A 23,299-nucleotide genomic window follows, 5' to 3' on the forward strand; every position below is an offset into this window, starting at 1 on the left:
AATGATCTAAGAACATTGGACATGACAACATTGTTTGGTAAGCTTCAAGAGCATGATCAAGATCTCATGAACCTTGAGAAACATGAAAAGAGTCAAAAGAAGGAAAAGAAGGAGAAATCAAAGGACACCGAAAAGAAGTCTATCGCTTTAAAGGCTTTAAGTTCTAAGTCATCCACCAATGATATGTTGAGAGTGAATCAAGTGATGATGATGAAAATTCGAATGAAGACATAGGGTTGTTTGTAAGGAGGTATAACCGATACCTTAGAAAGAATGAAGTTCAACATTCGGATAAAAATCTAGTCAACTATAGAAGACAATCAAAATTCTCAAATCAAGAAGAAAGTAAGACAACTAAGTCAAGAGGCTCATGTTACAATTGCGGAAAGGCCGGTCACTATAATCCGGATTGTCCATTGTTGAATAAAGACAAAGGAAAAAACAAACGTCACAAGAAATCTAGCAAAGCTAGAAGAGCGTACATTGCATGGGAGAGCGATAGTGAACCCTCAAGCAATGGTAACTCAAGCGATAAAGAAGAAAAGGTCAATCTTTGTCTTATGGCTCATCAAAATAAGAAAAAGAATGTAAGTCATTCTAAATATGATCATGTTGATAAAATGTCTTATTTTGATTTGCAAAAAGCCTTTAGTACTCTACACAATAAGGCCAAGGAAGATTTTAAATGATTAGCCTCAAATAAGAAGATTTTTTGGTATTTAGAAAAGAAGGTTTCTGATTTCGAAAAGGAATTAGAAACTTTTAAGAAATCTATGATAGAGGCTACTAAAGGCAAAACTGAAGATGATAGGGGATTTTGGTTTAGATGGTCTGGATGTGGAACTTATCACATTTGGCAAAGAGAGGTTAGAACTCTTCAAGCTAAATTAGACAAGGCTTTACAGCCTAAAGCTACCTTTGCTATTAATCAATCACATTTTAGAAGTAACATGAATAATCCTTATCAAAAAACACTTATGTGGTAAAAAATCAAGTTAGCAAAAGCAACTCTCATCTAAACTTAATTGTCTATATTGTTGCAAGAGGGGACACACTATTGCTAAATGCCGATTTAGGATATTTTTGGTTCCTAAAGGCATTTTCCAATGGTTTCCCAAATTCAACCAAAGTTTCACTTACACACAAGGAACCAATGAAAATTGGGTTCCTACTTCCCTTGTTTAATTTGTAGGTGGAATATCTTGAGGCTACAGAGAGAAGATGGTTTCTCGATAGTGGATTCTCAAGACATATGACAGGTGACATTTCCTTATTCTTTGACTTTGTGGCTAAGAAGAAAGGATTTGTAACCTACAATGATAATAACAAGGGAGCTATACTCGGAAAAGGTAGTGTAGGTAATCCCTCTTCTACTCGGAAAAGATTAATAGTTGGTCTACCCAAAATCAAATCTTCAAAATATCACTTATGTGATGCATGCCAAATGGGAAAGCAAACAAGGATCTATTTTAAATCTAAAAACATTGGTTTTACAACGAGAACCCTTGAACTTCTCCATATGGACCTTTTTGGGCCATCTAGAATTAAAAGTCTAGGTGGAAACTACTATGGTTTTGTTATTGTAGATGACTGGTCTAGATTTTGTTCGACCATTTTCTTAGCAAGTAAAAGTGACACTTTTTCCTCTTTTGAAAAGTTTGCCATGATTTCTCAAAACAAATTAAATACTAGCATAGTTACTATCCGAAGTGATCATGGAGGTGAATTTGAAAACCACCTCTTTAAGGAATTTTGTGAAATAAATGGCATTGATCATAATTGTTCCGCTCCAAGAACTGCACAACAGAATGGAGTGGTGGAACGTAAAAACCGAGTTTTAGAAGAGCTTGGAAGGACTATGATCAATGAAAATGGCCTTCCTAAATATTTTTGAGTTGATGCCATATATATGGCTTGTTATATGTTGGATAGGATACTCATTCATCCTATTCTCAATAAAACTCCTTATGAATTGTTAAAGGGAAGGAAACCTAATGTTTCACATCTTCATGTCTTCGGATGTAAATGCTTTGTGTTAAATAATTGTAAAGAAAACCTTGGTAAAGAGTGTTAAAGAGTAAAGAGTAAAGCATATAGGGTATACAACAAAAGGTTACGTATCATTGAAGAATACGTGCATGTTTCCTTTGATGAATCTTATCTGAAAATTGTCGGAGAAGGTATTTTTGTTGATGGTGCAGGTTTTCCTTCAAAAAACATAATAAAAGATCAAGAAGAAAAGAGTGTTAAACCCAATCCGGAAAAAGTTGAGGAGGAGCCGAATCATGTATCTAAAAAGAAAGAGGATGATCATCCAATTAATAATAATGATCTTCCTTTGGAATGGAAATCTTCTAAGGACCATCCCATCAATAATATTCTAAGAGATATCTTAAAGGGAATCAACACACGGTCAAGGATAAGTAAATTTTGTTATCACTTCGCTTTCGTCTCTTAAATTAAGCCTAAAAACTCTAAAGACGCATTACTCGATGAACATTGGTGTTTAGCAATGCAAGAGGAACTTAATCAGTTCAAGAGAAATGAGGTGCGTGATCTTGTCCCCCCTCCACGAGGCCATCGAGTAATTGGTAGTAAATGGGTGTTTAGGAACAAGTTAGACGAAAACAGAGTTATAACATGCAATAAGGCTCGCCTTGTTGCTCAAGGGTATAACCAAGAGGAAGGCATCGACTATGAGGAGACTTATGCTTCGGTTGCCCGACTCGAGGCTATAAGCCTTTTGCTTGTTCTCAAAACTTCAAATTATTTCAAATGGATTTTAAGAGTGCTTTCCTAAACGGATGCATTAATGAATAGGTCTATGTATCTCAACCTCCCGGTTTTGAAAACTATGAGCATCCTAACTATGTTTATAAGCTGAAGTGTGCTTTATACAGTCTCAAACAAGGCCCTAGGGCTTGGTATGAGCGTCTTAGTAAGTGTCTACTAGAACAAGGATTCTCAAGATAGAAAGTTGATACAACCCTTTTTATTAAGCGTCAAGGAAAGCACTCTATTTTAGTTCAAGTTTATGTAGATAACATTATTTTTGGATCTACTAACATAAATTTGGTTAAGGAATTCTCTAAGTTGATGTAGGGAGAATTTGAAATGAGCATGATGGGGAAGTTAAATTACTTCCTCGGACTTCAAATCAAGGAACTTGAAGAAGGAATTTTTGTGATCCAAACTAAGTATTACAATGAGTTACTCAAGTGCTTAGATATGGAAAACTCAAAAGTAATTGACACTCCAATACCTATTGCGGTAAATATGGATCGGGGTGAAAATGGTAAGGTTGTAGATATAAAAAGGTATAGAGGTATGATAGTTTCCATCCTCTATCTTACCGCATCTCGTCCAGATATTATGTTTAGTGTATGTGTGTGTGCTAGGTATCAATCATGTCCCAAAGAATCACACTTAAAGGCCCTCAAGTGCATACTTAGATACCTTTGTGGTACTCAAAGTATGGGCTTTGGTTTTCTAAGGGAAGTGATTATTCTTTGGTTGGCTACTCTGATTCCGACTTTGCTGGTTGCAAATCAGATAGGAAAGGCATTAGTGGTACTTGTCATTTTTATTGAAATTCCTTTGTGAGTTGGCACAGAAAAAAGAAAATTTTTGTTGCTTTGTCAACTGCCAAGGCGGAATACGTTGCAGCTGGTAGTTGTTGTGCCCAAATCTTGTGGCTGAAACAACAATTACTCGACTTTAATGTTCAACTTGAATGTATTCTCATTTTGGGTGACAATACAAGCTCCATTAATCTAACCAAAAATCCTATACTACATTCACGTACTAAACATATTGAAATTTGGTATCACTTCCTTAGGGATCATGTAGAGAAAGGTGATGTCGTTTTCGAGCACGATGATAGCAAAAATTAATTTGCCGATATTTTCACAAAATCACTTGCGATAAAACCTTTCTTCCATATCCGTAGGTAACTTGGTGTTCTTGATATCTCAGATCACTTTTAAATTCATATATGATGCTTGCTTTATATCGATTCTTGTCTATTCTTTGATTAATCACATTCACAAGTGCGAGCTATGTGAGGGCATTCATCATTTATCGTCATTAGAGGTAATATTGTTCCTATCTATTTGAACTATCTTGATCATTTATATATGTGTACTTGTTCTATATAATGCACTTTCTTGATGTTTATTTTATGGTTTGGTCTAAGCTTAATCCATTTCTATGTTTGAAATATGTGTAAACTTGCTTAGGAATCATATTTAACATGCATTTATCATTAGGACCATTGTTGCATTTCATGTTTGCGAATCATTAACCCCCAACAGGTCGACCCATGACTCAACTCTTTGCTACTCAAGGTTCAATCATATGCGTTTTAAACAAGTACGTGTCGATGCATTACCTGTTTTAGTCGACTCTTCACTGCGAATTTCAGAATTTTCGCCTTGGGAGTTGTTCCACTCGGTTACTTTTTCTCTAGGCTGTCTCATTTCAAATTCATTTCTCTTCATTTGCATAATCAATCTCCTAGTTTTTCTCTTCTCTCTCTCTACTTCCTCACACTAACCTTAAAAACCCATTAACTCAAATCTCTTCAAAACAAAACTCAAATGGCTTTATCAAGAACTTCTGGAAGAAGAACCGCAAGGGGACCCTCTTCTCGTACTGGTACTACACAACCTCGCTCAAATATGTCAATAACCGCTCTCTCTTTACTCTCTAATGGTCTTACTGAATCTTTTGAAAAGAAGTTCAAAAAGAGAAAAATTGTTAAGCAGTATGTATACTTTTCATTAGTGGTTGAACGTATGCATATTCTAGATGTTGTTGAGCGGTTAAATGTTCAAAGAATTGACTTATTCTTAGAGTGTACTACTAAGTACAATGAAGATTTGGTCAAACTATTTTATACAAGTGTTGTTGGAAATTTCGAGGGCTATGGGTTTAAATATAATATCGGTAATAGGGTTCTTGAGGTTAATCATGATGTTTGGAAATCTCTGTTTGAAATTTTTCCACTGTCATCTCCTGATGATCTTAAGATAATCGATATTGTATTTTATCCAAACTATAAGTTCAAGTCTGCCTTAAACTCAATGCTGAAGAGACCTTATTCTGACAATGTTGTCGTGAGTAACTTGTTCCCTACTAGTGAGACTACTGGACTTTTAAAGCCTGTCGACATGATCTTACATTAGGTTATTTCCCATGTTATCCACCCTAAGAAGGGAGGTTACACCAAAGTTTACAAGGTGGAAGTACACTTTATTTATGTGTTGAAACATAAGCTGAAGATTAACTGGCCACACTACATTGCAAGCAGGATTTTTGCCCTAAAGGAGTCAGGTCGAGGCACCGCTCTTTGCTATCCTTTATTTATTCAAAGTATTCTCAAACGAGCTGAAGTTTTTGTTGCAGGAATTCAATACACCTTTGTGCCTAATAATACAAGGTCCATGATCAATTTCCATTTCACTAATGCATGACCTCATGCTATTGTTTCAGGTTGGTTTGCACATAATTTTGGATCTTTTGGCATCATTTGATGGGCATATTGTAGCAGTAAATTCATGATCATCAAGCTATGGATAAGCTAGAGATCAAATAACAAGAGTCGCCACCGCGCTTTTATTGTTTCCAATGGAAAAGGGAAAAAGTACGAACAAAACCCAAAAGTAAGAAGTTTAAAAATCAAAACTAATAAAATGTCAGAGATTATAGGTAAGGGGGTTGGTTACACAGAAGGAAGGTGTTAGCACCCAAAGTGTCCTAGGTACTCCTAGGGATCTCTTTTTGTGTGCATATGTATTTGGTACAAAATGATGTTTACAAATAAATAGAATGGGGGGATGAGAAAATAATTCATTATTTATATTTTTGTGTTTGGCAAGACCTTCGGTCTTGTGCCTACGTACCAACATAAAAATGAGGGATCAAAACCTCGTAGTTTGTGATACAAATTTCAAAATGGATGCATTATTTTTAACAAAATTAAGTTTGAAAGGCACAAAGGCCTAAAAATGGTTTGAATGAGTTAGTTCTTTTTGGCTTTTTAAAAGTTTAAGTCAAGTATAATTAGATATATTTACAAGTTTGATTAAGAGAAGGAAGTTTGAAAATTCAATGGCATAAGGCCAAAGTTTCTACCTTTTTACAAAGTGGTCAAAGTTTAGAACAAAATAAGTTCAATCAAAGAAGATTTTGAAAAAGGAGGGAGATATTTTGAAATTAAAGAAATGGGGAGAAGATGAAGAGACTAATCCTATGCACAAAATTAAAAGTTGAGAGTTGAAAAGATCTTACCGAATGGGTAGCAATCCAATAGACAAGAATGTCAATAGAAACCCAGAATTCCCTTGGACATTTAGAATCAAGCAACACAAAAATGAACAATTATATTATCTTGAAGAGAAAAGGCATCAAATTAAGATAGCCACATCCAAGCTTTAGCCATTCCATGATCTTCTTCAAGATTAGCCCATGTAGCAGATGAATTCCACAAATCACAGGTTCAAAATAACAGTTTCACAATGATGATGTTGTAGATGAACTCAGAGGGATCTTGAATGATGTATCAGATGAAGTTCAAATTGCAAGCACTTGGTTCCTCAATAAGTTGACATTGGCCAAGTCCTTTAGCATAGGAATGTGGCCTAAGTTCTACGTCCATTTGTCCAAGATCAAACCAACAGTTCACACAAAAGTTTTTTAGGGTTTTTGTTGTTATTATGTACATTAATAGTCAAAGACCACACAAACAAACAAAGTATACAAAAACAAGATATATCACATAATATGGTCCAAGTGGACAAAGTGAAAATTGCATTAACATAAACAATCAAAATGATATGAACAATGGCAAACGAACAAGGCTAAAATTAAATGACATTAAAGTAAATGGCTTGAAATTAAAAGTTAGTTGTTAGTTAATTAGAAGTTGGTATTGTTTTGCTTTTCCTTTTAATTTTAAGACATTCTTTGGAGAACACTCAACCCACTTATCACAAGCATGGATCCTTGAGCCAAGACATCTTCCAAAGGAAGGAAAAAAGGCCAAGTTTCCACACAATACCATGAAAGACGGGAGACTTACAATCTCACTAACTAGAATGTTATGCCTTTTGTGTCACAAATTTAGCGTTATGTTAAGCAATCGTAATTGGACTTATGTAGAAGTCACAACTATCTGAGGCCGGGCAATAGAATTTTGGTGTTAATGCATGTTAGAGACATAGTATACTGGACTATGCTCATGAAACATACCACACACAAAAAGAATATGCAAAAGAGGTGGCATAATCTCATACATACTCATGTTAATCTTTCAATCAACTAGCTTTAGGACTTTGAGATATCATAGGCCAAATGAGATGAATGCATAAAAAAGGGGAATGAGATGAAGAGGGAGGGGAATAGATCAAAACTCAAATTGGTCAAAGGAGAACTTTTACCAAATTAATATCATTCATTCATTTTGGGAGATGGAGTGTACATTCCATCAATCCCCTAAATCCAATGATATTAACTTGACAAAGTCAAATCAACCTTGACCAAGGCCCAACAACAAGAGTCAAACTCAAACAAGTCATCACAATTGGTCAACAAAATTATTTGACATTTATTCAAATTAAAAATACTAAAATAAGGCATTTAAATTAAATATGGCATGTCAAATTCTTAAAATCTCATCAAAACACCAAATAAATTGCCATGAGATTTATCATAGGTCGAACAAGGTCAAAGGACCTTGGAGAAAAAATTTCAGAATTTTTAAAGACTTAAAAGTATTTTTAAACAATTAAAAACAAATGCAAAATCAATTTAATCATGAAAAACATTAATAATGATCCAAAAAATAATTTTAATTCAGAATATGAAAGAGGAAATTATTTGAAAGTTTTTGGTGAAACTCTCATATTTTTTGGATCAATATTAAAATTAATATGAATTAATGAAAATAAAGCAATTAAAATGAAATTCAAATAATCAGAAAAAACGTGGACCACTTGATGTCTCTCATTAATTGAGGCGGTAGATCAAGTGGCCACCAACGCGCGTTCCAGGGTGGACTTGAGTCAACGCGGCATAGGCTTGGTATTTAAAAGCAACACGCAAGATTTAAAACAATTTGAAAAGGATCAAGGGCTCTGAACCATGCCAACACATCACCGACATCCAAAGGCCGGTCATCTTCTCCGGTGACCCTGGCCGGACTAGTTCACTCATCACCATTAAGAAAATGAAAAAGGAGGACATGATCTGAAAGAAAAAATGGCGTAGAGCATGAATTTGACCTCAATTTTAACTAACTCCACATATATAGAAAGATATGAGGAGTTGAATTTTGAGGTGTGTCAACTGAGTTGCTTCGACTTGACCTCTAAGCAGCTCAATCTTCTTGCTTCGATATGCATTTTTGAAGTTTGGAAAAATCACTTGTTCAATGGTATAGGTCAAAAGTGACCTATAATGTAACCTCATATCACATGCTCATAAAAGTTGAATTAGCTCTCACTCCAAACATCAAAGTTGAAGTAGACATCTTGAATTTGATTTTGAAACTTGGAAATCTTTCATCTCATAAAAATTGAGCAAGTTATGGCCTTGGGAAATTGACTTTCAAATTAGGTCTCAACATGAAAGTTGTTTGGAATGTCATTTAGAGTAACTTTTCTCTTGGAATAATTTTCATATGGTTAAAATTGTAGGAGATAGGGTCTAGGGAGACCCAGTTTTGATCCGATGAATTCATCTGGCCAACCACCATCAACCAACTTGTTAACCTTCAACTCTCTTGACTTTCTTAGCTCATGGTAGATCATATATGCATAAGATGATGAATTTTGAAGTGTCTCTTGAGAAATTTGATCAATTGGTGAGATAGCTTGTTGGAGAATTTACTCAAGATACCCAGTCAAACTAGGGTTTCCAAGGCAAATCACCCTCAAACTCTTGAAGAAAACTTGATCAATATAACATATAGAGGTCATTGGGACTCATATATGATGCTCATAACCATTCTTCGATCAATTCATGGTTGTGCTCTTTATCATGAGGGCCTTAAACCCTAGATATGAACTTGATAGATCAATGTGATCATGCCCTGCCTACAAAAGAGTTAGGCAAATGCAAAGACATATTTTTGGTATTTTGGTTAGTAAAAATGATAATATACAAGTATGATACAATAACATGGTGCTTGGTGATCTCTCCAAAAACAAACCCAATGAAGGAGGGGTAAGGAGGATGCCAAGGTATGATCCCAATGCTAATGCTTATGATGAAATTGCATGAGGGATCTTAGGGTCAAATTTGGGGTCTTACACATATCACACGCGCATGCAAGCATGCACACCATATTGCTATTTTTGACATTTTATGGAAAGGTGTGGAAAGAAACTTGCAATGCTATAAATACATGTCCTTTGAGCTCATAAATGGATCCTTCTGGCCCAAGCTTCGACCTGCTCCTTCCCCAAACCCCATTGAAAGGATAATCTTGAAGATTTCTTTAGAAATCGAGTTTCAATTCTCATTCTGTTTTAGAATTGAAACTCCAAGAGTCTGAGCTTCTTAACCACTCATTTCACTTCCTACAAGCTGGTAGAAGCAAGCCCAAGCAAATTGAGATCAAGGTCAAGCTCCCACACTACAAATAGAAGGTGAATTTTGTGAAACTTTTCTTCTTCAATTCTCCCTCAATTCTTCACCATTATATTTAATTTTTGGTTGGCTAAAGTCCTACCAATGTAGGCAACAAGATTGAGCTGATTTGAGGTCAAATCGAAGCAACTCAGTTCATACTCCTCAATTTTTAATTCTATGTATCTTTCAATATACTTGTGTAGCGGGAAATTCATGATCATCAAGCTATTGACAAGCTAGAGATCAAATAACAAGAGTCGCCACCGCGCTTTTATTGTTTCCAAGGGAAAAGGGAAAAAGTACGAACAAAACCCAAAAGTAAGAAGTTTTCAAATCAAAACTAATAAAAAGTCATAGTTCACAGGTAAGGGGGTTGGTTACACAGAGGGAAGGTGTTAGCACCTAAAGTGTCCTAGGTACTCCTAGGTAGCCCTTTTTGTGTGCATATGTACTTGGTATAAAGTGATGTTTACAAACAAATAGAATGGGGGATGAGAAAAGAATTCATTAATTATATTTTTGTGTTTGACAAGACCTTCGGTCTTGTGCCTACGTACCAACATAAAAATGAAGGATCAAAACCTCGTATTTCGTGATACAAATTTCAAAATGGATGCATTGTTTTTAACAAAAATTAAGTTTGAAAGGCACAAAGGCCTAAAAATGGTTTGAATGTGTTAGTTCTTTTTTTTTTCTTTTTGAAAGTTTAAGTCAAGTATAGTTAAGTTTATTTCCAAGTTTGATTTAAGAAAATAAGTTTGAAAATGCAATGGCATAAGGCCAAAGTTTCTATCTTTTTGCAAAAGTGGTCAAAGTTTAGAACAAAAGTAGTTCAAACAAAGAAGATTTTGAAAAATGGAGGGAGAGATTTTGAAATCAAAGAAATGGGGAGAAGATGAAAAGACTATCCTATGCACCAAATTAAAAGTTAAGCGTTGAAAAGATCTGACCAAGTGGGTAGCAATCCAATAGACAAGAATGTCAATAGAAACCCATAATTCCCTTGGACTTTTAGAATCAAGAAACACACAAATGCACAATTATATTATCTTGAAGAGAAAGGCATCAAATAAAGATGGCCACATCCAAGCTTATCCATTCCATGATCTTCTTCAAAATAGCCCATGTAACAAATGAATTCCACAAGTCACAGGTTCAAAATAACAGCTTCACAATGATCATGTTGTAGATGAACTTAGGGATGTCTTCAAAGATGTGTCAGATGAAGTTCAAATTGCAAGCACTTGTTTTCTCAGCAAGTTGGCATTGGCCAAGTCCTTTAGCTCAGGAAGGTTGCCTAGATTCTAAGTCCATTTGTCCAAGATCAAGCTAACAGTCCACTCAAAAGTTTTTTAGGGTTTTTGTTATTATTATGTACATTAATGGTCAAAGACCATACAAACAAGCAAAGTATACATAAACAAAATATATCACACAATATGGTCCAAATGGACAAAGTGAAAATTGCATTAACATAAACAATTAGAATGATATGAACAATGGCAAATGAAATAGAGTGCTAAAAGTAAATTGCATTAAAGTAAAAGCTTGAAATTAAAAGTTAGTAGTTAATTGGTTAGAAGTTAGTATTGTTTTGTTTTTGCTTTTCATTTCAAGACATTCTTTGGAGAACACTCAACCCACTTATCACAAGCATGAATCCTTGAGCCAAAACATCTTCCAAAGGAAGGAAAGAAGCCAAGTTTCCACACAATACTAGAATGCTTATGCCTTTTATGTCACAAATTTAGCGCTGTGTTATGCAATCGTAATTGGACTTATGTAGAAGTCACAACTATTTGAGGTCGGGCAATAGAATTTTGGTGTTAATGCAGGTTAGAGACATAGTATAATGAATTATGCTCATGAAACATACCACACACAAAAATAATATGCAAAAGGTGTGGCCTAATCTCATCCATACTCATGTCAATTTTTCAATCAACTAGCATTAGGACTTTGAGATGTCATAGGCCAAATGGAATGAATGAATGAAGAAAGGGAATAAGATGAAGTGGGAGGGAAAAGGATCAAAACACAAATTGGTCAAACGAGGACTTTTACCAAATTAATATCATTCATTCATTTTGGGAGATGGAATGTACATTCCATCAATCCCCTAAATCCAATGATATTAATTTGACAAAGTCAAATCAACCTTGACCAAGGTCCAACAACAAGAGTTAAACATAAACAAGTCATCACAATTGGTCAACAAATTTATTTGGCATTTTTTTCAAATTAAAATACTAAAATAGTGCATTTAAATTAAATATGGTTTGTCCAATTCCTAAAATCTCATCAAAATACCAAAGAAATGGCCATGAGATTTATCATAGGTCAAACAAGGTTCGAGAAAAAATTTCATAATTTTTGGACATTTAAAAATGTTTTTAAACAATTAAAAACAAATGCAAAATCAATTAATTCATGAAAAATATTAATAATGATCCAAAAAACAATTTTAATTCAGAATATCAAAGAGAAAAATATTTGAAATTTTTTGGTGAAAGTCCCATATTTTTTGGATCAATATTGAATTTAATATAAATTATTGAAAATATTGCAATTAAAATATCAGAAAAAACGTGGACCACTTGATCTCCCTCATTAATTGAGGTGGCAGATCAAGTGGCCAGAAACGCGCCATCCACGATGGACATGAGTCAGCGCGCCACAACATTGGTATTTAAAAGGGACGATTGTGATTAGAACAAAACAAGAGGATCATGTGGCTGTGAGACATGCCAGCGCATGACCGGAGCTGTAGCTCCGGTCTTCTTCTCCGATGGACCTCACTGGACTGGTCCACCATCAACCATCACCAAAATTAAAAACAAGGACATGATTTCAAAGTAAAAATGGCACTGAGCTCGAATCTGCCCTCAATTCACTCTAACTCCTAGTATATTGAGAGATACATGGAGTTGAAATTTGAGGTACATGAACTGAGTTGCTTCGATTTGGCCTCAAAGCAACTCAATCTTCTTGCCTACATTGGTAGGACTTAGACAACCAAAGAGTCAATAGAATTGAGCAAGAATTTGAGAGAATCGAAGAGATCAAAATTTCTGGAAAATACCTTCAATGGAGGTCTGGATTCAACTGATCTTGATCTTGCTTGTGCTTGATCTCACTCCACTTGCTTGCAGAAGAAGGATTGGATGCTTACAAGTCTGTGGATTCCTGGAGATTTGAATTTTAAAATAGTGGAAATTCAACCTCAAATTCAAATGAATTTCTCAGGTTTATCCTTTACAAAGTGAGGGTTAGAGATGGGGGACCAAAGCTGGCGCGAACGTGTGTTAATTGATGAGCATATGAGGCTCTATTTATAGTTGAAACCATTGATATTTGCACACTTGAAATCACTTTCCAAATTTGTTCATTGATGATGCATGGGTGCATGGGCGTGCATAGGCCTATAAAATTATTGCAATAAGTCCACAAATGAATGTTGGATAGTCTGAATTCAGCTTGGATTGCAAGGCAAGTGTGCATTTGGATTTGAAGTTTGATCCTTGCCAAGTGATGTCACCATGTTCATCCTATGCATTCCTTGTCCAAAATAAATTAATTTGAGATCTTTGGAAAGGTGAGATCAAGAGGAACAACTTTCATGTTCAAGATTTTTTCATTCGGAGTTTGGAAAAATCACTTGATCAATGGTATAGGTCAAAAGTGACCTATAATGTAGCCTCATATCACATGCTCAAAAAAGTTGAATTAGATCCAACTTCAAACATCAATGTTGAAGTATACACATTGAATTTGGTTGTTCAACTTGTAAATATTTCATCTCATAAAAATTGAGCAAGTTATGGCCTTGGGGAGTTGACTTTCAAATTAGGGTTTAGACAAAATAACCTATAATGTTTCAACATAGAAAATGATTTTCCAAGCAAAACTAACTCTAGGTCTCAACATGAAAGTTGTTTGGAAGGCCCTTTAGAGTAAGTTTTCTCTTATAATCATTTTCATATGGTGAAAATTATAGGAGATAGGGTCCAGGGAGACCCTGTTTTGATCAGATGAATCCATCTGACCAACCACCATCAATCAACTTGCTATCTTCCAATCCTTTGACTTTCTTGGCTCATGGCAGATCATATATGCATAAGATGATGAATTTTTAAGTGTCCCTTGAGAAATTTGGTCAATTGTTGAGATAGCTTGTTGGAGAAGTTACTCAAGATACCCAGTCAAACTAGTGTTTCCAAGGCAAATCACCCTCAAACTCTTGAAGAAAACTTGATCAATATAACATGTAGAGAACATTGGGACTCATATATAATGTTCATGACCATTCTTGAATCAATTCTTGGTTATGCTCTTTGTTCATGAGGGTCTCAAGCCCTAGATGTGAACTTGATGAATAAATGGAATCATGCCCTTCCTACAAAAGAGTTAGACAAATGCAAAGACATGTTTTTGGTATTTTGGTTAGTGAAATGATAAAATACAAGTATGATATAATCACAAAGTGCTTGGTGATCTCTCCCAAAACAAACTCAATGAAGGAGGGGTAAGGAGGATGCCAAGGTGTGATCCCAATGCTAGTGCTTATGATGAAATTACATGAGGGATCTTAGGGTCAAAATTGGGGTCTTACAACTTGGAATTGGAGAATTTTTAGGTCAATTTCGGATTCCTGGCAATTTTTCCTCAAAATAGTGTACTCGCTTTTCATTTTTAGGGAAGTTGATGGTGGACCAGTCTGGTGAGGTCCACCGGAGAAGATGACTGGAGCCCTAGCTCCGATGGTGTGGTGGCAAGGTCCTACCCATCAGATCATCTCCCCGTGTTCTAATCTCATCCATTGGTTCTTATGACCATGTTTACCACACAATTGACTTGAGCGCATCGTGCACCTTAGCGTGTGGCCATCAGATCTGCCACCTCAATTAATGAGGGAGATCTGATGGTCCATGTTTTTTTCCCATTTTATTTTAATTTCTGATTTTCTATTTAATCCATTTATTTTATTTTATTCATAGAAATTTCATTTTTAATCCAAAAAGTATGGGATATTCACCAAAAATCTTTAAATATTTTCCTCTTCCATATTTTAAATTAAAATCATTTTTTGGACTAATTTTGATATTTTTTTTAATTAAATGATTTTTGACTTGTTTTTAAATATTTTAAAATACTTCCGACTTTCCAAAAATTCTAATTTTTTTTTTGTCTAAGGTCCTTTGACCTAGTTTGATCTAGGATGAATACCTCGGCCATTTATTTGGTGATTTGAAGGGAATTGAAGTTTTGTCCATTTAAAAATACATTTTAAAATTGATTTTTATTTGTTTAATTGATTAAAAATATTGTTGAGCCATTTTATTGACTTGTGATGTTTGACTTTCTGTTTGGTCTTGGTCATGGTTGATTCGAAAATTTATTTGACCAATACTATTGGATTTAGAGGGTTGATGAAATGTAAATTTCATCCCTCAAGATGAATGGATAGTATTGATCAGATGAATTTCCTCTTTTGATCAATCTGGGTTTCTATTTACCCTCCCCTCTTCATCTTCATCTTCATCCCTATTCTTCCCAAATCCATCATTGACCAATGAATTCTCTTCATGTCTAATGCTAGTTGATTCATCAATGATCTTGTGTTAGATGAATCAACATGAGCCTGATTGAGATAAGTCATTTCCATTTTATTTTTGTGTGTGGTATGTTTTAGGAGATTGGTTCTTTGTACCAAGTCTCTAACATGCATTAACACCAATATCTTTATTTCTCGGCCTCAGATAGTTGTGACTTCTACATAAGTCCAATTACGATTGCTTAACATAGAGTTAAATTTGTCCCGCGAGGCATATCATTCTAGTAAGTGAGATTGTAAGTCTCCCATTCTTCATGGAATTGTGTGAAGACTTGACCTTTTTTCCATTCATGAGAGTTAGTGACATACTTGTTGATTTATCCAAGTTGGATCCCTTCTCATGGATGAAGTCTTGGTTCATGTCTTCATACTTGTGAAAGGATGGTTGGGTGTTCTTCAAAGAATGACTTAAACAAATGGAACTCTTCACTAACATTTGACTAACCTTTTATTAACATTGCTTTACTTTCAAGTCATTTACTTAATGCAATTTAAATTCCAGTACCTTTATCATTCATTGCCATTTACGTTTCATGCAAGATGTTTATGTTTCATTCATTTTCACTTTGCGCACTTGAACCATACTTTATGACTGAATATATTGTTTGCTTGTGATTTTTGTTCTGTTTGTGGTCTTAGGATCTTAAAATACTTAATAAAAACAAAAACTCTAAAAAAATATGTTAGTGGACTGTTGGACTTGATCTGAACTCTTGGACTTAGAATTAGGCAACATTCTTTGTGCTTTAAGGACTTGGACGATGCCACTAGTTGAGACTAAGTTATCCTTGACTATGCCTTTCATCTGATGCAAACCTTGAGTGTTTTTGGTTCATCTGTTACTTTTTCTTTGTGCTTGATTGTTATACTAGTTATTATTGTTTATGTTTGATGATTGTTTCTGAGAGTTTGCCAAGGAAGATTTCATCTGATACACTTTGAAGACACTAAAGATTGCTTTCTTTTGAAGTTCTTGCTAGGATGATAGACATCTTTATTTGATTCCTTGGTCTTCATATTGATTGCTTAGATATCGCTTATGCTCATTGCATGCTCAAAAGTCCAAAGGAAATGAGTTTCTATCTGACATTCTTGTCTTATGGATTACTTCCCATGGGTCAGATCTTTTCAACTCTTAACTTATAAATTTTTGTTTAGGGCAGTCTTTTCATCTCCTCCCACTTATTTAATTTTAAAAATCTTCTTTGCTTGTGATTTCAAACTTAGACATGTTTTAATGATTAGAAACATTGGCCTTATGCCAATGAATTTTCCAACTTTTTCTTAATCAAATATGTGAATGAACTTAATCATATCGACTTAAATTTAAAAAAAAAAAGACAAAAATAATTAACCGCCTCATTCAAGTCTTTGTCCCTTTTGTGTCTTTTTTTGTTAAACTTTTGTTAAAATCAATCCACCAACTTCTTTGAAATATTTACCATGAATTACAGGGTTTTTATCCCTAATTTTTATGTTGGTACATAGGCATAAGACCGAAGGTCTTGTCAAACACAAAATATAATTAATGAATTATGTTCTCATCCCCTCACTCTATATTTTTATCAAACATCATTTTGACCAAAAACACTTACACACTAACACCTTTCCTCTGTGTAACCAACCCCCTTACCTGTAATCTCTGGCATTTTATTAGTTTTGATTTGAAAACTTCTTATCTTTGGGTTTTATACGTACTTTTCCCTTTTCCTTTGGAAATAAATAAGGCGCGGTGGCGACTCTGATTTTTCAATTGACATAGGGTTTATCAATAGTTCGATGGTCATGAATGCACCGCTACAATGTATGAATGCATTTTTTTTGTTTTATTAATTATTAAGGTAAATCTCTTAGTTATTGTGTTGTTTATTGCGAGGAACACTTAACATTTTATCATTGCAATCAAGAATATAGAAGAACATATGAAATGGATCTTAAAGAAGTTACGTTCGTCCATTGTAGGGAAACAAGTACAAGTACATCGGAATTGCAAATACCAGTCTTAGAAACAAACATGAAAACTAAACATCTACCCTAAAGGTAACCCCTTGAGACTTACAGAGAGCTTCGATATCGGTGATAAGTTCCGCCATAGTCTTCTTGCAGAATTTGACAAAGTTAAAGACTTCAAGAGGGGTGTTTTCGAGGTACATGATCAAATCCTCCTCCTTTAACTTCTCGGGGAAGTCTTGGAGAGCATAATTGGTCAACACAACCATGTTTGCATACGTGTTCTTCCATTCGTTGTAGAGAGTTTAGAGGTTTTGAATTATACCATCCATTTGAGCTATTGAAGCTTCTTCCCCAAGGCATCTTTCTTCCCAATATTGACGATTATTTTGTAACTCCATGTAGGCTTGGTCATAAATCCCTTACTTCAGGTTCTTAATTTTCTCACAAGCTCTTCCTAGTTGGAATTATGTGCGTAAGAAGCTTCGATAGAACTTCTCCCTCTCTAACTATTCTTGAGCCAAAAGATCCTTGCACTCCTTGGGAATGTTCCTAAGCTTTAGGATTTGGGCTTCATAGTCCTCTATAGCTTCCTTCTTTATAGCATTCGACCTCTCAATAGTTTTCTCAAGGTCCTTGATAGTGCGATAGGCTTGATCCAACTTGTTGTTGTGAAAGTCTAGCTCATAATTAGCTCATAGAAGAGCACCACCTACCTATTTTCTTTTCCCTTCAACCTCTCTCAATCTCTTCTTGTTGCCCATGAACTCCTCTTTGACTAGCTTACCCTTGTCTTCCAAGTCATAGTTTCTTTGCTTGGTACGACCGAGTTGGACTCGTAACTGAGTGATCTCCAGCTCAAGCTCTCAAATTTTGTTGGTAAGCTTGTTAACATCTTATTGCAAGATGGGCTCTAGTTCATGCATAAAAGGGAATGATGAAGAATCAAATAGGAAAGACATCTTAACTACTAGATCCCGCTCTTTCACCCACAAGATGTAGAGTTCCTTGGCTAAGTTGTTTTTTCTTCCCCCATTCTTGGTCAATTCTGACTATACTGTCCAAGCTCTCTTCACTCTTTTCACGGCCGGATTGAGTGGGTCTACATTGTTGATAATGAAAGGCATAACACGATCTTCAAAAGGACTCAACATGGCATGCCTAAGTTTCCTTTTGAGTAGCACGGGGTTGTAGTTTATGCAACCACGTGAACCTATTAGAGGTATGTTTGGGAACCCACCACATTTGGATATGACGTCCTTGGTTTCCCACTCTTTCTTGTACCATAGGATTGAACCGACAGAGAGAGAGGCAAATCTTTGGGGCCATGAAAGATTGTTATAGGTAAAGGGTCCTCTTTGAGGCATGTAAGTCCCCATCCATAAATGTAAGAGGGGGCGCAACAAAGGAAGGTTCCTCCTCTTTTCCCATGCCTTGTATGGAAGGTATGGTAGAAATATGTAAGCAAGAAGGGCACTTAATTGTTGGTTAGGAAGATATCCACTTCCAGGTGGTCTACAAAATTGTCTATGTTTGGGAATAGAACAGATCCATGGATAAATAATGCCAAGGTTGTGCTACAAAATTATGCGTTTTCTTCTTTTATCATTTTCCAAGCATTGTCTTCTAAAAACTTCCGTGTGAGACCCTTGACTGAACTTTTGGGTGCCCAATTGGCCACCATTTCATTTTCATTGATACCCAAAACTAAATCTAGCTCGGACAAAGTAAAGCCTTCTTCCAACTTGGGGAAGGAATTGTACATTTTGATAGATCTGTTGAAAAGCCAGTCATATTCCTCCAAGTTTGGGGACAGTTGGAAATCTGGGAAAGTAAAACATCTTATCATGATGTCATAGTATTGAGCTAAAGTTGTGAGTGCCCCAAAGTCAACTTTTTCAGTTAGGAGGTCTAGATGTTGTCATAAGTTGCTCGGAACTTGTTGTCTTTAATAGATGTAATCCTAGAGCTTAGAACCTTTAAGTTGTTATTTTGTGGCTATTTATATCTGAAGGATAATGTAATCTTTATTGGTGGAGGATTCGTGATTGTTTTGTAAAATGTCTTGTATTCCTGAGATAAACAACGAGATGCTAAGAGCTTTGTTTGTTATGATTAGTGATGAATGAATGTTTATGAATGCATGAATGGGTGAGCATTTTAATGGTTTTAATAATGACCGCTTTCAAACCAAGGTTCTCACTTTGCAAGATCTAGGGATTTTGAGACATTGGGTTTAGACACTGCTCTCAGAGCCATGGACTTCCTTGATTGTCCACCGTTTATGTCAATTTACTTTCCAGGTGATAGCTCTATCAAGGAAATCTATTCTGAGAGAGATCTTCGTACCGATCCTCACAAGGAGAGATCCCCGGGGACCTGTACTACGCGACCATCGGTCAAGGTTGGCCAAAGGTTAAATATTCTAAAAAGGGGTATGATGCATCCGCGAAAAAACAACCGGTGGGACTCAAATAAAAACACAACAGAGCCGCCACTGCGCGTTACTTATCCCAAGATAGGGAAAGGAAACGCTCAGAGAAACCTGGAAAGGAAATGGTCTTGCGACCAAAGAGAAAGGGTAAGGGAGTCGGTTACGCAAGGGGAAGGTATTAGCACCCCTCACGTCCGTCGTACTCGATGGGATCCACGTTCTAAGAAAAGAAAAGGTTGCTAAAACATCACACACACACACGCACCGAAGACAACACAGGTGGGGTTAAGGGGAAGAGAGCTCGATAGGACATCACATCCTATGCCTACATATCTCGTCTGGAACGAGAATCAGAGCCACTGTAGTTCGGCTTACGCACGCCAAACAACACAAAACACACAAACAGATGGCAAACAAGGAGCCCGACAACCACTCGATGGAATTACGTCGGCATCCGAACCAAAACACACCCAAACGGCAAATGTGGAGCCCGACAGCCAATCATTGGACTTACGTCAGCATCCGAACCAAACACATAATCAGATAACAAGTAAACACACACAAAAAGAAAAAGGTTGCCCGGAGTGGTCTCGCACGACCACCTGCCTACATACCTCGTCTGGAACAAGGATCAGGGCGATGTAGTTCCCCCTCAAGGCAAAGAAAATTTAGCCAGAAACCAAGGGAAGACACACTACCAGGGAGCTGGACTCGAGCCTAGTGTTGTCATGCATCATTACCCTACGTTCAGGTTTCTACCTACTTGCACAAGCAAGCTAATCCTATCCAGGAAAGAAGCAAGCATACAATCATACAAGCATACATCAAATGAGAACAAGCATCTCAAACAAATATCCACATAGCACACACTATAACCAATCAAGTGGGCTCAAACAATGGGTTTGACTGCCGAAGCAAGTCGTCTGTACATGTGTATTATTCGCTCTTAACCTTGCCATTACGAGGCTAAGGTGAAGCAGATGAAAAGGTGAAGTGAGGATGAGACCTCACAGCTCTTATCCCTGACCAGGGAGAGCTTCTGACAAAGGAGCGTGGGTCCAGAATGGAGGGACCCTTCTACGCTCAAAGACTCTTACTCGATTGTGCAACAGCACGAGATCTTGGGTTTGTGTCCCAATGCATCAACACACAGCCGTGTGAGCAGAGGGACGACTCACAGAATAGTGGGGGATAGATTGCATATCCCTTTGATCCACCAATTGCCTCATAGAGGACTTTACCTGCTTAGGCACAATATTAAACAATCACAAGCATCGCCTCTTAAGGAGGACTTCAGACAGTTTGCCCGGCCAAATAACAGACCGGGTCTCCAGACTACATGAAGAATAGAAGTCCTACCTCAAGTGGTTTAAAAACCAAGCAGCAGCAAGCAAGTTCTTAAAGAACTGTAAGCAACTTAATGTACCTGAAAACAATCAAGTATCATCAGTACTCAGACAGACAACAATAAACAGCAAATGTTAATCAGTCAAACTATACAGATTAAGCACAACAAGGCAAGCTATGAGCTCAAGCTCAAACTTCACAACCTACAAAACAAATCCCAATTAGTTCTCAACATCAAACAATGTCAATTTAATCCACTTGGTTCAATCTCCTTAATCATGGTGCTTTTCATCCTGAAAAATCAAGCAAATGTGAGAGACAAGACCACTAGGCCAAGCCTAGGGTCCAAAAGTGAGAAAAAAATCTAAACAGAAAGGGATTCTCAACCAAAATCAAATTCAAACAAATCAAAAGCAAGGGCAATTGATCCCATACTCATATCATTTACCATATTCATTTCATGACCAAAACAAGTCAAACTAGGTCAAACATAACACCAAACATCCAAACAGAATGACTTCAACCAAATCCATATCAAAACAATTCCAAAAATCCTCAAATAATTTACACCTAAACAGGATATATTCAAGGTACAGCATGTCAATTTTCAGCTTAATTGGACCAAAGGAACTATGTCAATGAAAATCAAGAAAAACAGACACAAATATTCAAGCCAAACCATATCATCAACACATGCATTCACTTCAAAAATTCATAAATCAATGAAAACAGTTAATAAATGAATGGGACCAAAACAGGGATGTCCTACAATGTGTCTACAACCATCATACCAAATTTCATGTTTATCCAAAACCATATGAGCATTTCACATTAAATTTACAAACATGTGTCACATGAACTTGCATAATTGACCAACAGAGATGAAAAATATCAATCAAATTGAAAATGCCACATAAAAATCCAGAAAAATTCACATAGCATCTCAACATATCAATGATCATACATGCAAAATTTCAATCCATTCTAACAAGCATAGGCTAGGCAAATAATTTCATGAAGTTTCCCTAATTAGGTGTGACACAAATTGTCACACCTAAGTTCCAAAAATCATATCTCACTCCACAGGTATCCAAAATTCACAAACTTTATATGTAAATCACCATCAACATGTCTACAATCACCACAAAAAATTTCAGACATTTATTTTAAGGCAGGAGAATTTCACAATGGAAATGGCAAAATGTGTCAAAATTGCATACAAGTCAAACATCCCTAGGTCAAACCAATTTTTACCATGCACAATTTCTAAAAATAAGTCCATAAAATTCTACAGGGAATTTGGAAACCATAGAAAAAATCCTCACATTTTTCTGACTTTTAAATAATTTTTTATGAATTTTTAAAGGTGTTGTGGAATTTTTTAATAATTATTTGAATATATTATAATTAATTAAGTTTCATTAATGGCATTCTCGTAATTAGTGAAACAGTGGCGCGGTAAACCTCCAGTTCAAACTTTCAAACGAAAATATGGATCAAACATAGCTTTTCTCATCATCTTCGCCCAGAAATTTTCCAGAATGGCAAGAACACGAAGAACAACGAATCAGCACCAAAATTCACACACTCATACTTGTTGGAACGGTCTAAGAACGAGGAGTCCAAATATCATCATGATTTATCCTAATTGTTCATATATTTTGCAAATCGAACGACTTAGGGTTTGGTGTTCTAACTTTGAATCAAGATCTCTCGAGCTACAGTTCACTATTTCCTAAACTAATCACATCACGATGCTCTATGTTCTTCACTCTACAAAACGCATACAATTATTCATAAAATCATGACATTCGAATTTTGAGCACCTGAAATGGCAGTGTCGATTCAGAGGTCCTTTGCGCTTTTTGTTTCAAAACAGATGGAGCATGACGATGTGTGAGGTGAGTGAAGTGCTCAGGTTCAATTGCAATCGCTTCTAGTGCACGAATTCCTCAATTCACCATTGATGCATCATGTGTGACAGTTGCGATTTGGAGCTCCTTTGATCTTGCCTTGCCAAAACAGTTGGAGTATGAGAGGAATGAAGATCAACACAAAAAGAATCTTCGAATTTGATCAAGAATTGAGAGAGATTTTGTGACTTTTGCTTTGATGTGTTCTTGAAGAATTTGGAGAATTTGGAGAATTTGGATCTTGATTTTGATGATTGTGAATTTCTGTTGGAGTTAGTTATGATTAGGCTTATATATTCATGATTAATCCACACTCTAATCACTCTAATTAACCAAATGCCAATGATTAGTGAAATGTCATTTTCAAGCCAAGGGCAAAATGGTAATTGCATATGCCAGCTCATTGAC

The sequence above is a fragment of the Lathyrus oleraceus genome, chromosome 3, assembly GCF_024323335.1.
Source record: "Lathyrus oleraceus cultivar Zhongwan6 chromosome 3, CAAS_Psat_ZW6_1.0, whole genome shotgun sequence".
In the NCBI taxonomy this organism is placed as follows: domain Eukaryota; kingdom Viridiplantae; phylum Streptophyta; class Magnoliopsida; order Fabales; family Fabaceae; genus Lathyrus; species Lathyrus oleraceus.